The sequence below is a fragment of the Argiope bruennichi genome, chromosome 4 (assembly GCF_947563725.1).
Source record: "Argiope bruennichi chromosome 4, qqArgBrue1.1, whole genome shotgun sequence".
NCBI lineage: Eukaryota > Metazoa > Arthropoda > Arachnida > Araneae > Araneidae > Argiope > Argiope bruennichi.
In genome coordinates this window covers 75,001,500-75,014,935 of record NC_079154.1, presented here as the reverse complement: position 1 = coordinate 75,014,935, position 13,436 = coordinate 75,001,500, and the positions used below count along the sequence as shown (strand labels likewise).

The 13,436-nt window shown below is 26.1% G+C and overlaps 1 protein-coding gene and 1 non-coding gene across 2 annotated transcripts in view; one reads left to right on the top strand and one right to left on the bottom strand.

Moving 5' to 3' along the window:
* Positions 1-4,325: 4,325 nt before the first annotated feature.
* Positions 4,326-13,436, bottom strand: part of LOC129966074 (nephrin-like) — a 679,668-nt gene continuing 670,557 nt past the window's right edge. The window contains exon 24 of the mRNA XM_056080443.1: positions 4,326-4,528. The gene's annotated coding sequence lies outside the window, so the exon portion shown is untranslated. The remainder of the gene's footprint in view (positions 4,529-13,436) is intronic.
* Trnak-cuu (transfer RNA lysine (anticodon CUU)) lies at positions 6,297-6,369 on the top strand. The gene has a single exon. It is a non-coding gene; the product is annotated as a tRNA-Lys (tRNA).

The following is a 13,436-nucleotide window of genomic DNA, read 5'->3' as shown; positions in this document are numbered from 1 at the left end:
GAAGTTATTTTTAAACGATATAAAAATAGATATTTCACATAATAATAATTTTTAAGATAATAAATAAGAAGGATATTAATATTTTGTAATGAAAACTAATAAGAAATATTATTGTATCTAGAGTATTGGCGAAAAAATGGAAATTTTGTTCTGAATTTTATATTAAATTACAAAATTTATAACTTATTAAAATGTTAATTATAATAATCTATATAGTATATTTATATAATTCTAATTAGTAATAAAAATTACAATATTCCAAATAATTATTGTATTGTGCATACATTTCTGACGGTCTACTAATACATAATAAAAATAAAGGGAATTATTCTCATGAAATTATTGAGTAAGAAAGCTATTCAATATTATACATTTTATCTAAATTAAATTTAAATACAAACGATTTTTTTTTCTGCTTAGGGAACGAAAGAAAAAATTTAAGGATATTTTGAAAAACATTTTAATTTTGATTTTAATATCTTTTCATAATCTGCATTTAAACCTCATAGTTACTTTCGAGTTAGAAACATTCTTATCATAATAAATCATAGAATAATTTTTTAACCAAAACAAAGATAACTTTTAAATAGGATAAAACTGAATTTTTGAAATATAAATATTTATAATTTTTACAAAACATATTCTTTGATTTTTATGATTTAAAAAGTCACTTAATAGCTGAAAATTAAAATAATTTTAATTGGAAAATTATATAATTATAAGAAACTGAATAATTTAATATTTATTTTCTAGAATGTTATGCATCTATTTTGTTTCATGTTTAGATGAACAAAAAAAAAAAAAAAGTCCATTACCAAATTATAATGCAGTTTTCAAATTCTAACTCTAAGAACGCTTTTGAATTCTAATTTTTTACCGATTATTCAGATTTAGGATATAGTAAGAAAAAAAGCCATTTTCAGCTCTGAAAAACAAATTTTTTGCAACTTGAATTTTTTTTTTTTTTTATTTCTTAAAAATTAAAATTTTAATATTATTTAGCATAATAATAATTTCATATTTTATTCATTTTATGTACTTCAGTTAATGAAACTGGCCCCTAGACATTGCCGGTAATAAGGAATTTTCTGAAATGTATCGAAAGATACAACTTATCATATATTCGTTCTAAGAATCAATATACAATTATGCAATGAATAATAAAAGACATTCCAATTTTGAATCCTTAATTTTGTGCAAAAAGTAATTAATAAAAGTAATTTGAAAAATATACACATTATTTTGTATATGCGTTTTAACATGCCATTTGTTCTTTAAACAAAATAGTAATACCTTGCAATAAGTTGAAAATTTTCAAAACGGATAAAGCAACTTTAGAAAATATCTGAAACATTTAATTTTCATTGAGTAGATTAGTCATATACTTTCTCTTTATCAAATATATTATACATTTCTTCAGGTTAATTTAATTGCGAACATTATTGATTAAAATTTTACCAATAGTGTTAACGGTAATATGTCATCACATGCATAATAGAAAATGAGCACCAACCTTCCGAAGCATTATCAATTACTCTTTAATAATGATCCGTTTTAGATGATATTTACTTCAATGAAATTAAGGGACGAGCAACTTGTACTTTCACACTTCATTAGTTCGATGCATTGAGAAAGATTTAGATTGTCTCAAAATTGAAGAAAACCAATAATTTCTCCGTGAAGTTTAACTAAGCTTTAAATTCGTTCAACGTGCGAGTAATTAGATCGAAAATACGAAACTTTGGTTGCTTAAATATAAATTTCAGAATAAATAAATGAATGAGCAATAATTCAGCTTTCAAAAGCAGAAACAAAAACTAAAATTTTTGCATAAAATTTCAAAAACTGAAATAAATGAAACTGATTAGAAATTATTCGATTGTTTTAAGGGAAATAGTCCACTTTCTATGTAAGCCATAAGTAATGTATATAATTATTTACAAGTATTGCATATAATTAATTATTTGGATATAATCACAGTTATTTATAATTATTGCATTATTTATTATTTTATCACACTTTACCATTCATCCCAGTAATCACAATCGTACTTGTAGCTTTTAACATTAGTCATTGTATTTATGGCATCAGTCTCCACATTCGCATGCAAAAGCACATGCATTTTGAAATTCTTCTCATAGTTATTCTCAGGGTTAATTTCATACTATTATTCCCTAGCTGCTTGTGACAACAGTGATTAAATATTAGCTCATCAGATTAGCTAACAAAACAAGCTTTAAAAGTTTGCGTTGTGTTTGAAAGGATGGAGGCTCTCTTATTTGATATTTTTTTTTCAATTATGCATGATATTACTGAATTTTTATTTATTTTAAAAAATATTTATTCGTTTGATTGGGAAATAACATCATATTTGAATGTGCATACCTATGCTTTTACTATACATGAAATATCCTGTATATGAGATTTTTGTAATTCAAAATTTCTTCGTTTACTGGTAAATTTTATTTTCATTCCTGTTTTCAATTGGCAACACGTTAGCTGCCAAGTGGATCGCTTGCGATTCATACCTCTTTCTAACTAGATGACCTCAGTGTCTACTTAAATTCCAAATTTTTTTTAAAAAAAATGTCTTTTAAATTAAATTCGTGGTCTGAATCATAATCTTGAATCATGACAAGTTATTTGACAAATGATGGTAAGACTAAAAAATAATATATTTCAATATGTGGGCCTGATTATTGCTGTACATAAAAAATCCTGAATAAAATATTTTTGTAATCCAAAGCGACTTAGTTTATCGGTTTGTTTTATTTTCATAGCATCCCTGTTTAAAATGTTAACACTTCAGCTGATACGATGATTTCTTGCTAATCATACCTACTTTCTAATTGAATGGAGACGGATCTCTACTCAAGTTACAAAATACTAAAAAAATGGTCATTTAATTGAATTCACATTCTGAATCTTGAGTCATGGCAATGAAAATATTTATCTGCAAATTAGAAATGATGTATATGCAACATTGCTCTTTACTTTGATTTAGGAAATGGTGTGAACCGAAAAAAAATTCTATGGTCACTGATGGTGTTTAAATATATTATAAAAATTATTTAAAAAATATTTTTGTAAAAATTATATTTATAAAAAAGTATTTTTTTCAAAATCTTGATAAATTTTGTAATGATTATCAATGATTTTTTTTATTTGATTAAGCAAAATTTGATGTCTGTACAGTGGGATCCGTACACATGGAACTATTAATATTAATTTGTTTAAAGTTATGTGTATTATTCATATATTCGTTTTAAATGAAATAGTTCTCTTAATAACTAATTTGTATTCAATTAATTAAACTTGATTTTGTTAGGAATTGCCCAGCTTATTTATTTCAAGCTGGTATACGTTTTCTTTGATCATAAATCTTTCGTTATCTGATGCTCTCTTAAAACATTCTAGTTTTGTTTTTCTAAATATTATTTTGATACCAATGTTTTATCATCGAGTGCTGAAATATTTAGGTGGTCTATATATTTTAGTATCTTTTAGAACGACAATTATTTTCCAAATACTTACTATATTACAAAATATCTTATTGAAAAATTGCAATTACTGAATGGATCTTCTTTCATTTTTTAATGATTTGTAGTATTATTATTTATAGGAGTATTTTTATTTAAAATAACTCTATTTTTTAATGAAGATAAAAATAATCATTCTAAGGAATTGCATTTATTTGTCTTAAAAATTCACAAAGTTACATTATTTACTAGAGTGCTCATTTCTGAAACCGTGATAAGATAATAAAATGACAAAATATATGAATTTTTACGGAAAAAAAAGGAAAGAAAGAAAAACTTGTTTATCTACATCTTTAAAGTAAATTAAGCGTCTTTCTAAGATCTGATTTTAGATTAATTATAATAATGAACACTTTAAATTGTCTGTAATAAAAAAATATTTTTAGTTAATTTTAAAATTGAATTGTCATGTGTTTTTATTATTGGAAACGTTAAAACTGCAAAAGGAATTTATACTAAAAGAAAAATATGTATGCTTACTTGCTAGCAATAAATGGATTGATAGATTTTTATATTTAATAGTAAGAAAAATATTATAATCAATGAAATTTGTATGTTAGTGAAAAATAAAGTTCATTTCTTCACATGAAAATTTCATAAAAAAATACAATCGAGAGATTAATTGAGGGGACTAATATTTTTTAGTAACGTATACATGAAAAAAATTGAGACAGATAAAAGCAAGTAAAAATAGTAATAACAATTTATTAATGTCTTGAAACATCTATATACTACAGAAACATAATAAACAGTATAAATAAAATTCTTGTAATTTCTATACTTCCATATTTACAATTTCAGTACTATACATCTCATGTATGGTGTATTTTGTCTCGAAGGAATGCACCAGCCAAAATGACTCTATATGTATATATCAACACATTCAAGAGAAGCTCATTAAACAAATGAGGCTTAATCACAGCGTCCTTGAGTGTCTCCTTCTAAACCTCGGTAATATCGTGAATCAGAGCATATAAAAATAGAAAATCCTGTAGGAAAAGAAAAAGAAAATAGTTAGATTTCCTGGGTTTTAATTAGGAAAAGGTTTCTTAAACTTAAAGTAGGCACTATGAATGGGATTCCGCAAGTTCAAAATCATAGCTAAAGTTGGCGTCTGTGTTGTCAGTTGGACTTCTTTATTTTAGTAAACAAAATATTTAAATCTGATTATAACTTCGTTTTCACAAGTCTGATGCTAAATGAAATTTGTTTATGAATTGAAAATTAATTCTTTACTACTTTATTTCTTGTTATGCCATACACAGAATCCAGGTCCGGATTATTCCCTCTAGAGGTCCTTAGGAAATGCAAATCTTGGAGTTCCTTTTTATCGCCAATTTTGTAAAATCATTTTTTTTCATTTAAAAAAAAATAGTAAAACGAATTACATGTAATGTATTCTTAGTTAGTTCTTATTATTGTTAGTTCATGTAATGTATTTCTTAGCATAATCTAAACGATATTCAGTACTAATCGTAAAGAATTTTTTTATTAGAATTATAAAATAATAAAAAGCATGGAAATAATATTAGAAGTCTTACCAGGATAATGTTCTGAAATTAATTTCAATAATACTTGATTTAAATTCGTATAAGAACTTTTGGGTAAATGAGCCTTTTTTCATGAAATGATAGCATAAAATGAAGTAATTTTCAAAACACCACTAAAGTCTCGATAGCTCGGATCGGGCCTGTCTGAAGTTAAGGTGCACATATGAAATTGCAAATTTTGTTTATTTAAAAATCAAACCTTGTTAATATCTTAAAATTACTGATTTAAAAAAAAACATAATGGTAAAGAGAGTATAAAAGTTGTTATTGCAAAAGAGTTAGTTATCCCCGTTGCCCTTTGCATTATTACAAGATGTTATCGACAAGTAGCGCTGCGACTGTACAAATTACCAATTATTGGAAAATGCGGTGAATCGCAAAATAATTGAGGGATGAAAAAAATTATTAATTGTATGTTTTGATTAGGAACCATTCAGTTGCCATATTTGTTAGATTTTGACTTTTACAAGTGCATACTATGGGGAAATTCGAAAAATGTTGTGGACTGGGAAAACTCCATAGCGTTAATACAACTGAAGCAAATTAATAGTGAATTATTAAATCATTATACCCCCAAAAATGTTCTTTTTTTCTTTTTTTTTTACAGAAAGCTTTTTCTGTTTTTAAATACTTCTGTTTTCTTTAAAATAAACTCAGACATGCGAATCATACCTGTCTTGAGGATTCACAGATAACGATTAATGATTCTTTAACCAAATTTTTTTTATGACTTTCGTGCACTTAACTTTATAATTCTGATTTGAGTATATGGAATTTAAATTATATTCAAGATAAATATAACTTCAGCATTGCAGGCTCTGAATAGAATTTTATTTCCGTATCTTACATTTCCGAGTAATGATAACTGAGTAATTGGGCAGTTCTCCTCGTGTTATATTCTGTCTAACTTTCATCATGCCAAATATCTTATTCATTAGGTTTTTGAGAATAACCAAATTTATAAGCGAATTCTCTTAATTCATTTAAATTATATTTTAGAAAATCGTAATACTAATTATAGTATCTTTTTTTCAAAAGTATGAAAGTATTTTGGAAAAATTGAAACATGTTTTGAGCAATTAACTCGAGAGAAATTGAACCTGGATATAACATTAAGCACCTTTTTATATTTTGTCTTGTATAATTATTGTGAATATGAACATTTTGTAATCGAGTTTACTCTAAATTCCAGATGGGTTAGAGGGTCGCCCGGCTAGCTCAGTCGGTAGAGCACGAGACTCTTAATCTCGGGGTCGTGGGTACGAGCCCCACGTTGGGCGTGTTGCATTTCTCTCCCAACCTTCTATTAAGTTAGGATGGGTTAAAGCACATGTGGGACACAACGGAAACGACGTTGCAGATTTCCTAGCCAAACAAGCTATTTCTGCAGGTACGCCCTTTCAATACCCAGCTCCTAAAAGACATCTGAAAAGTATTCTAAAGGAATTGAGCCTACAGAAATGGCAATAAGAATGGGACAATGGCTCAACTGGCAGAAACATCCATCAAATCATCTCTAAAGTGTCCTTTAGCCCACCATCTTGGAATAGGCTTGACATTATCTTTGCAACTGGCCATGGCCCTTTCCCTTCATATTTCAAGAGATTCCATATTAAAGAATCTGATCAATATGGCTGCGGCGAAGTAGGCGATCCCCTTCATTATGCCACTAGCTGCCCTCTCACCACATCTTTTCATCTCAAAAAACCCACCCACGACCTAGAAAATATCTGGTGGACCAACGTTATGAGAAACAAGATGTCCAAGGTTAAAATTAGAAATCTTGTGCGGTTCCTACAAGAGAATGAGGAATTGATTTCTCCAGACCCAAGCCCAGTATAAATTTTCGCTTCATTTCTTAACCAAGCTCTTCTCCGGAATATATTACCTTCAATATATTTGATCTATTCATACTCCCCACCGAACACCACCTTCATCATTATAATATTGTATATAGTTACTTTTTTAATGTATTGATGATATTTTATGTCTTTTTATGTGCATTGATGATATTTTATGTCTTTTTATGTGTATTTTTTTTATCTTAATAAATAATTCCACGTATATCCTTTCAACCGACAGGGAATCCTAGAGATTCCAAGTTCGGGGATATTCTGTGGCGAAAGAAAGATGGGTTAGAGGAATGAAATTTTATACATTAGTGTTTTCGCCCCAAAATAAAAATGAATTAGAAATATAATTATATACATTAGAATTATATATAAAATTAATAAAATATGAATAAGTAATATAAAAATTATATAATAATTATTCATAAATTAAATTTTGGTTTCTGACCAATTATAACACCAGTTACTAAGGTTGAGAAAAAAATAGATTTGAAGATTCAAAAGTATAAATAAATATTATTATTTTTTTTCTTATTTAATCTCCACATTTGTAAAATTATCTTTCATTTAAACAGTTATTAAAAGTTCAGGTGTGATGTCACCTTCTGAAATGCAGTATAGGTCGAATATACTCTCTAAAAATAGTTGCTTTGTACTGGTAAAAGTTATTAAAATTCTGCTCCTTCAGAATTAATTTCTGCGACTCGGAGTTCCATACTTAGAGCATGGACTCCAATACAGATAAGACGGATTTGCTACTGGGAATTCTTGTATAATCCTAGCAGACAGCTTAATCATGAAACGACACAGCAATGGTCGCTGTAGAGTGGTAAAGACCCGTAACACAGGGCACATTTAAATTATTAGAATCCATTTCAGAACCGTGGAGTGCTTGGGTAAGGACTTCCTTATTATAGATAGCGATAATTAGAACTGACATCTAAAATGTAATTTTGAATAATAGTAACATATTTGTAATAAATTTGGGGAGGTATAGTTATAAATATATCGTCAATGGATTTCGAAATACATCAGATGTACAAAATATATTAAATAATTTCTAGAAATGTAATATTATCAACAATAATAAAAATATGTTTATTAGGATCATTCACTTTCTTTATCATGATAGAAATGAATGAGAATTTTCAAAAAGATGAATATTTAACTAATGAATATTTAAAGATGAATTTTTAAAACATGAATATTTTTGTTTATATTAAAAATATAACTATTTTGATATGGTTTTGAAATCATGAAATGAAAATCATATACAATATATTACTGACTTATCTATAGGTATTATATGAAAATGCTTCATGTTATGAATGCTGTATAATATCGTAAACGTGTCTTAGTAACTTTGTAGTAGAACTTATCTTAACCCTTTCTAGCTGCGTGGGAAGTATGCTTCCTAACAACTTTATCAATCCTTGTATGAAATTATGTATGTTGGCATAAGTTCTGACAATTTTTTTTTACGAAGATAGAAATTTAGATGTTTCAGTTCTTTATCTTACACAAAATGATGTGTCTTGATTTGTACTTAATTATTGATTAACCAAATTAATTAATTAATCAAATTAAATTTATCTAATAAGCTAAATGAATCCCTTTTCTTATTCTAATTTCAAGCCTAAAAATATTTTAACATAATATGAATAGAAAAAAATGGCCCTTTAAAGGGTTATTTAAATGTTCTGACAAAGCCACTAGCTTCTACTAAGACCAGTATTTTTTAAAAGACTAAAATACAATATTTTTTTTTTAAATTTTATAAATAAAATATTCTAAAATAAATATATAACTGGCTGTTACTGCCTCTTTCTTAGAATATTTGAAGTTATGTTTATTTTTATGGAATAAATTAATATTTTTTTAGGATTTCAAATTAACATTAGTTTAATTATATAATAATAATATTTAATTAATATTAAAAGAGAGTTTTAATAAGTAAGCGAATACCTATAGATGCGAAGAAAGAACCAAAAAAACAAATTAAGTTAATTTTATTAGATTTTGAATAATATATACTTAAATGCGTCAGAAATAAATGTGTAGAATTAAGTCTTGAAAATGTCCAAGCTTTTAAACTTATGTTTGAAGTTGTTTTCTATGTTCACTTGATATCTAAATGTGCTTATTTATTTATTTAGCTATTTCTATCTTGGGAAGCCTTCATTTTATTTTATGAATTTGGACACAGTGATGTTTTAACTAACTTCTACGTGAAAAATAAAATTCATGAATATCATTGTTTGGATATAATATACAGATGAACAATAAAGAATATATTTAAAAAATTTCACATACATTAAGAGATAATTAAATATTAATTATCCAATTATATCAAAAAATCTAACATTTTATCAATAATTTATAAATCTAATAAGAATATTAGATTTATTATATTCATTAAAATAATAAAATGTTTGCAACAAAAACTTTTTTTTTAAATAGACAGAAAAAAATTGTGTACCTAAAAATGAATTACGCTTATTTTATCCTACAACAGCAGATACTAGATAATATAATTGGCAGATTAGTGAAGGTTCAATTAAAAAACAAAAACTATATTTATTGCAAAATTTCACATATAGTATCTATATTGCTTCAAAATTTGAGTAGCAATTGCATTTCTAAGATTACCTCATCCGAACGTTAGACTTATATTTTTTTTAGTATTGTCTTTTAATGTTACGAATATTTTACCATATTTTGTACAGACAAGTGCACATCAATATATTCAATTATAGTTTTCTCATCACTTGATTACATATAACTTCAAATTATGATTGTTAAAATGGATAACCATATTACTATTTCTAACTAATAATCATGATGTTACCAATTAATTAATAATCATGATGTTATTACCAATGTTTTATTCAAATGATTGTGAATAATATATGTTCTTATTTGTGGCTTTAAATATGTGTTTTCATAAGTATATTTTATTATAATTCTATGTGGTCTCAAATGTCCGTGTTTTAATGTTTTTGTGTATCAAAGAAATAATTTATATTTTTGTCAGTAAGAATTCACAAATATTTTCTTAATATTTCTGTAAGAGACAAATTTGTCAAAAATAATTCTTAAAATAATATTTTTATTATTATTTACACACACACACGTGTGTGTGTGTGAGTGTGTGTTATGTTTGAAGCTACTCTAAAAATCTTCAAAAATTTCAGTGCACGTTCTCGTAAGTAAATATTTTTAAATTAGGTTTTACATCAAAAAATTTCATCTATTTTTCCCCCATTAATTAATTTTCAGAAAAATTATACTTTACCAATAAAATTTTATGTTGAGCTCTAATGAAAATAGGAAAATAAAAGAATTTTTTGAGTTATGAATCTTTTTAACAAGATCCATCATAAATATAATAATAGTAACAAAACATTTAAAAATCTGAAAAAAAAATTCTTGATTCACAAACATTTATTGCATTTCTTATGAACAAAACAGCGATAATTTTATGTAAAAGAGTTGTTATTTTATATAAATTATTTTTAGTAAAAATATATTTAAATTTTAATATAAACTAGAATTAAAAATAATAAAATAATCCACATTTTTAAATCATACCGTAACATCATTAGGGTAAATGCAAGCCTTTTAATTAGAGCTACAGTTGGATGAAATTTATGGAAATCTTTATAATTAAAAAGCATGTATATCTCAAGAGATGACTATGATTAAAATATTTTCCCTAATTAGGAAAACCATTAAATATATTAAATAGCTACATATCTCCAGGTAAAGATGATATAAAAAATAAAATAGCAATTTAAATTTAAAAAATAAGTTTCAATAAGCGCTGCCGAGCATAAAAACCATAAAAAGAGGTATATAGCTAAAAGAGATAAATATATTGTAGCTACTTATTACAAAGAAGACATTTCCTGAAAAAACTAAGATTCTTCATTAAAAATATATGCTAACTTTAACCTTGTTTAAGTTAATGAACATCTAATATATAAATTTTATGTAGAAATTGATAAAAAAAGTAAAACTTATTTTCATTAAAAATATTGCTTCAAACTTGTCTTTTAATTTAGAAGAAAATTGTTAATGATACATATAATATCTTTTCCTAATTAAAATTTTTTTATCAGTAGAAAACTGATTTTACTACGATAGAAGATCCTTTAGCCAAGCATTTTGTTCTATTAACATGTACAATATTTAATGAAATATTTGATAAAACTTATAATGGAATTTAATTCTGAAAAAAAATATTTAAAAGGCAATCAAGCAAATTATTTTACAGAATGGTTGAAATGATTTAGCGTTTTTTCCCACTGTTTTGGAAAATAATTTAACAAGTGAGATAATTGCTTTCTTTTCATAGCAAGCATATCATTCCCTATAAATTATAGGTCTTCCGATTATTTTATTTCAAGATCGAGATTTGGATAGCTTTTTTTGTTGTATTTCGAATTGAGAGCCAGCCATACTTACATTTAGGGAAAAAATAGTTTTGTTTTTTCATACTTGCTTATGCTTTCTTTCAAAATCATTCGCAATCTGAAAGTATTTTCATAGCATGTCTATTTTGAAAGGCTTCTGTACGGAAGATACACCAATTAATTTTTATTGCTACTTTACTAAAACAAAAATTTTATCACCGATATATTGTAATTAAATAATTATGACATATTAGGAATATTTAGAAAAATATTTAATCATATTGTAAATTATCTCAAATACATTTTTAATAATTTTTTCACTGCTACTTGAGGTACAAATAACAGTGACCTCGTGATTCTGGAATATTCTCATAGATTCTAAGTTAGAATTTGTTTTATTTGCTACACGGTGAAATGAAATTAAACAATGAGAAACTGCATTTAACAGATAGAACAAAGCATTTAACATTAAGGATTAATTGAATTTAGAAAGAGGGAAGCTGTTAACAAAATGAAACTCAGAGCCATAGGGATAGAGATGATTTCAGAATATCTTTGTATCATTTTATCATTGTTCATCAAAAGCATTGAAATGAATAATAAATTATAATTACTCCAGTAAAGACTATTGAAAAATTTTTCCTTGTAATCGAAATATTTTAAATAAAAATTTACAACTTATGAATTTATACATGCTCAAATTTATTATATATCTTAGTCCGCCTCAACAGATACGTCAAATATTGACTATAACGTTGGAACCAATGTTTGAGTCAAATAATTAGCCAACTTCAGATACTAGTAATTCAGCTACACTGTATGATGCCTATTTGATCCAATGTTTGATCGTTTGAGTGAGCCATTGATGGCAAAAAAGTTGCACTTATCACTACATTTGCTACAGTTTTAGCATTATGAATTCAGATAAAAAGAAGGACAATTTCCTTGATTAAATTAGTCTAGCGCGCTTGCAAAAGGACAACTTACTCTGAATGTTAAAGCCCGACAACTACTGGAATATCTTCTAACGCGAATTCTCGATACTAGAAGCTCGTAAATCATATTATAAGGTACTACAAACTCTCAAGCGTCCAACGTTGGAACGAATTCTCAATATTATATAGCGCTGAATTTAGAAATTCATATGATTATCTCAAAGTTCTCCAGAATTCGCATGAAAATTTTTAATTACTTATCTTTCAAATATTTTATAAAAATTCAGCCAAAACAATGATTAATAATCTATTTTGGCAAAATTTCTATAAAATATTTGAAATAACTTAAATCAACTGTACTTCGTTGGCAATATATATATATATATATAATATTGGAGTGCAACCGTTTTCACTGGAGACAAATTATGGTAAAAATTAATCTATGTTCATAGAAAGATTTACACTTGCATTGAAACAAATTTACTTCTTATATACTGCAATTTTAAAATGCATAAAATTATGTGATATCTCAGAAAGCTTTTGTTATCAGCTTAGAAAAAGTTTCCCAATTTTGATACCTCATATAATCATATGTTTAATGTCCTTAGATTCTCTAGAATAATAATTGCTTCAAAGTTTTGAAAAAAAAATAATAAACGTTAGATAATTCTTAAAATCATATGAAGGGATGTCTCAAAGAAGAATTTTCACTTATTACAGCCAGTTAATTTAATGCAAACCACTACAGAAAGAACATTCTTCACTGTTGTATCTTATTTTCTTCTCTCTCTTATTATATATCTTTAACCATGTTGTGGGTAGATTTGGGAGTGAACAATTCTTGAAATTGATGCTTATGTGAGTGTAACATACTATAAAGATCTGAAGGATTATTGTGAAGACTTTAAATCACTTTTCTGTAAGGAATAAACTCTTCGATTTTATGTGTTACTAAAGAATACTTGAGAAAAGACATTATTAGAGATTAATATAAGCTAAAATATATTACTTCATCAAAAGCTAAACAGCCTGTTATTTTCTTGGTAAGAGGCCCACAATCTCTCAGAATTTCTATTTTTGGTCTATAAGAGGAGGGTCTCAATCTTTTGTTCTAATGATTATCTGCCAAAGGCATTGATTATTTTAT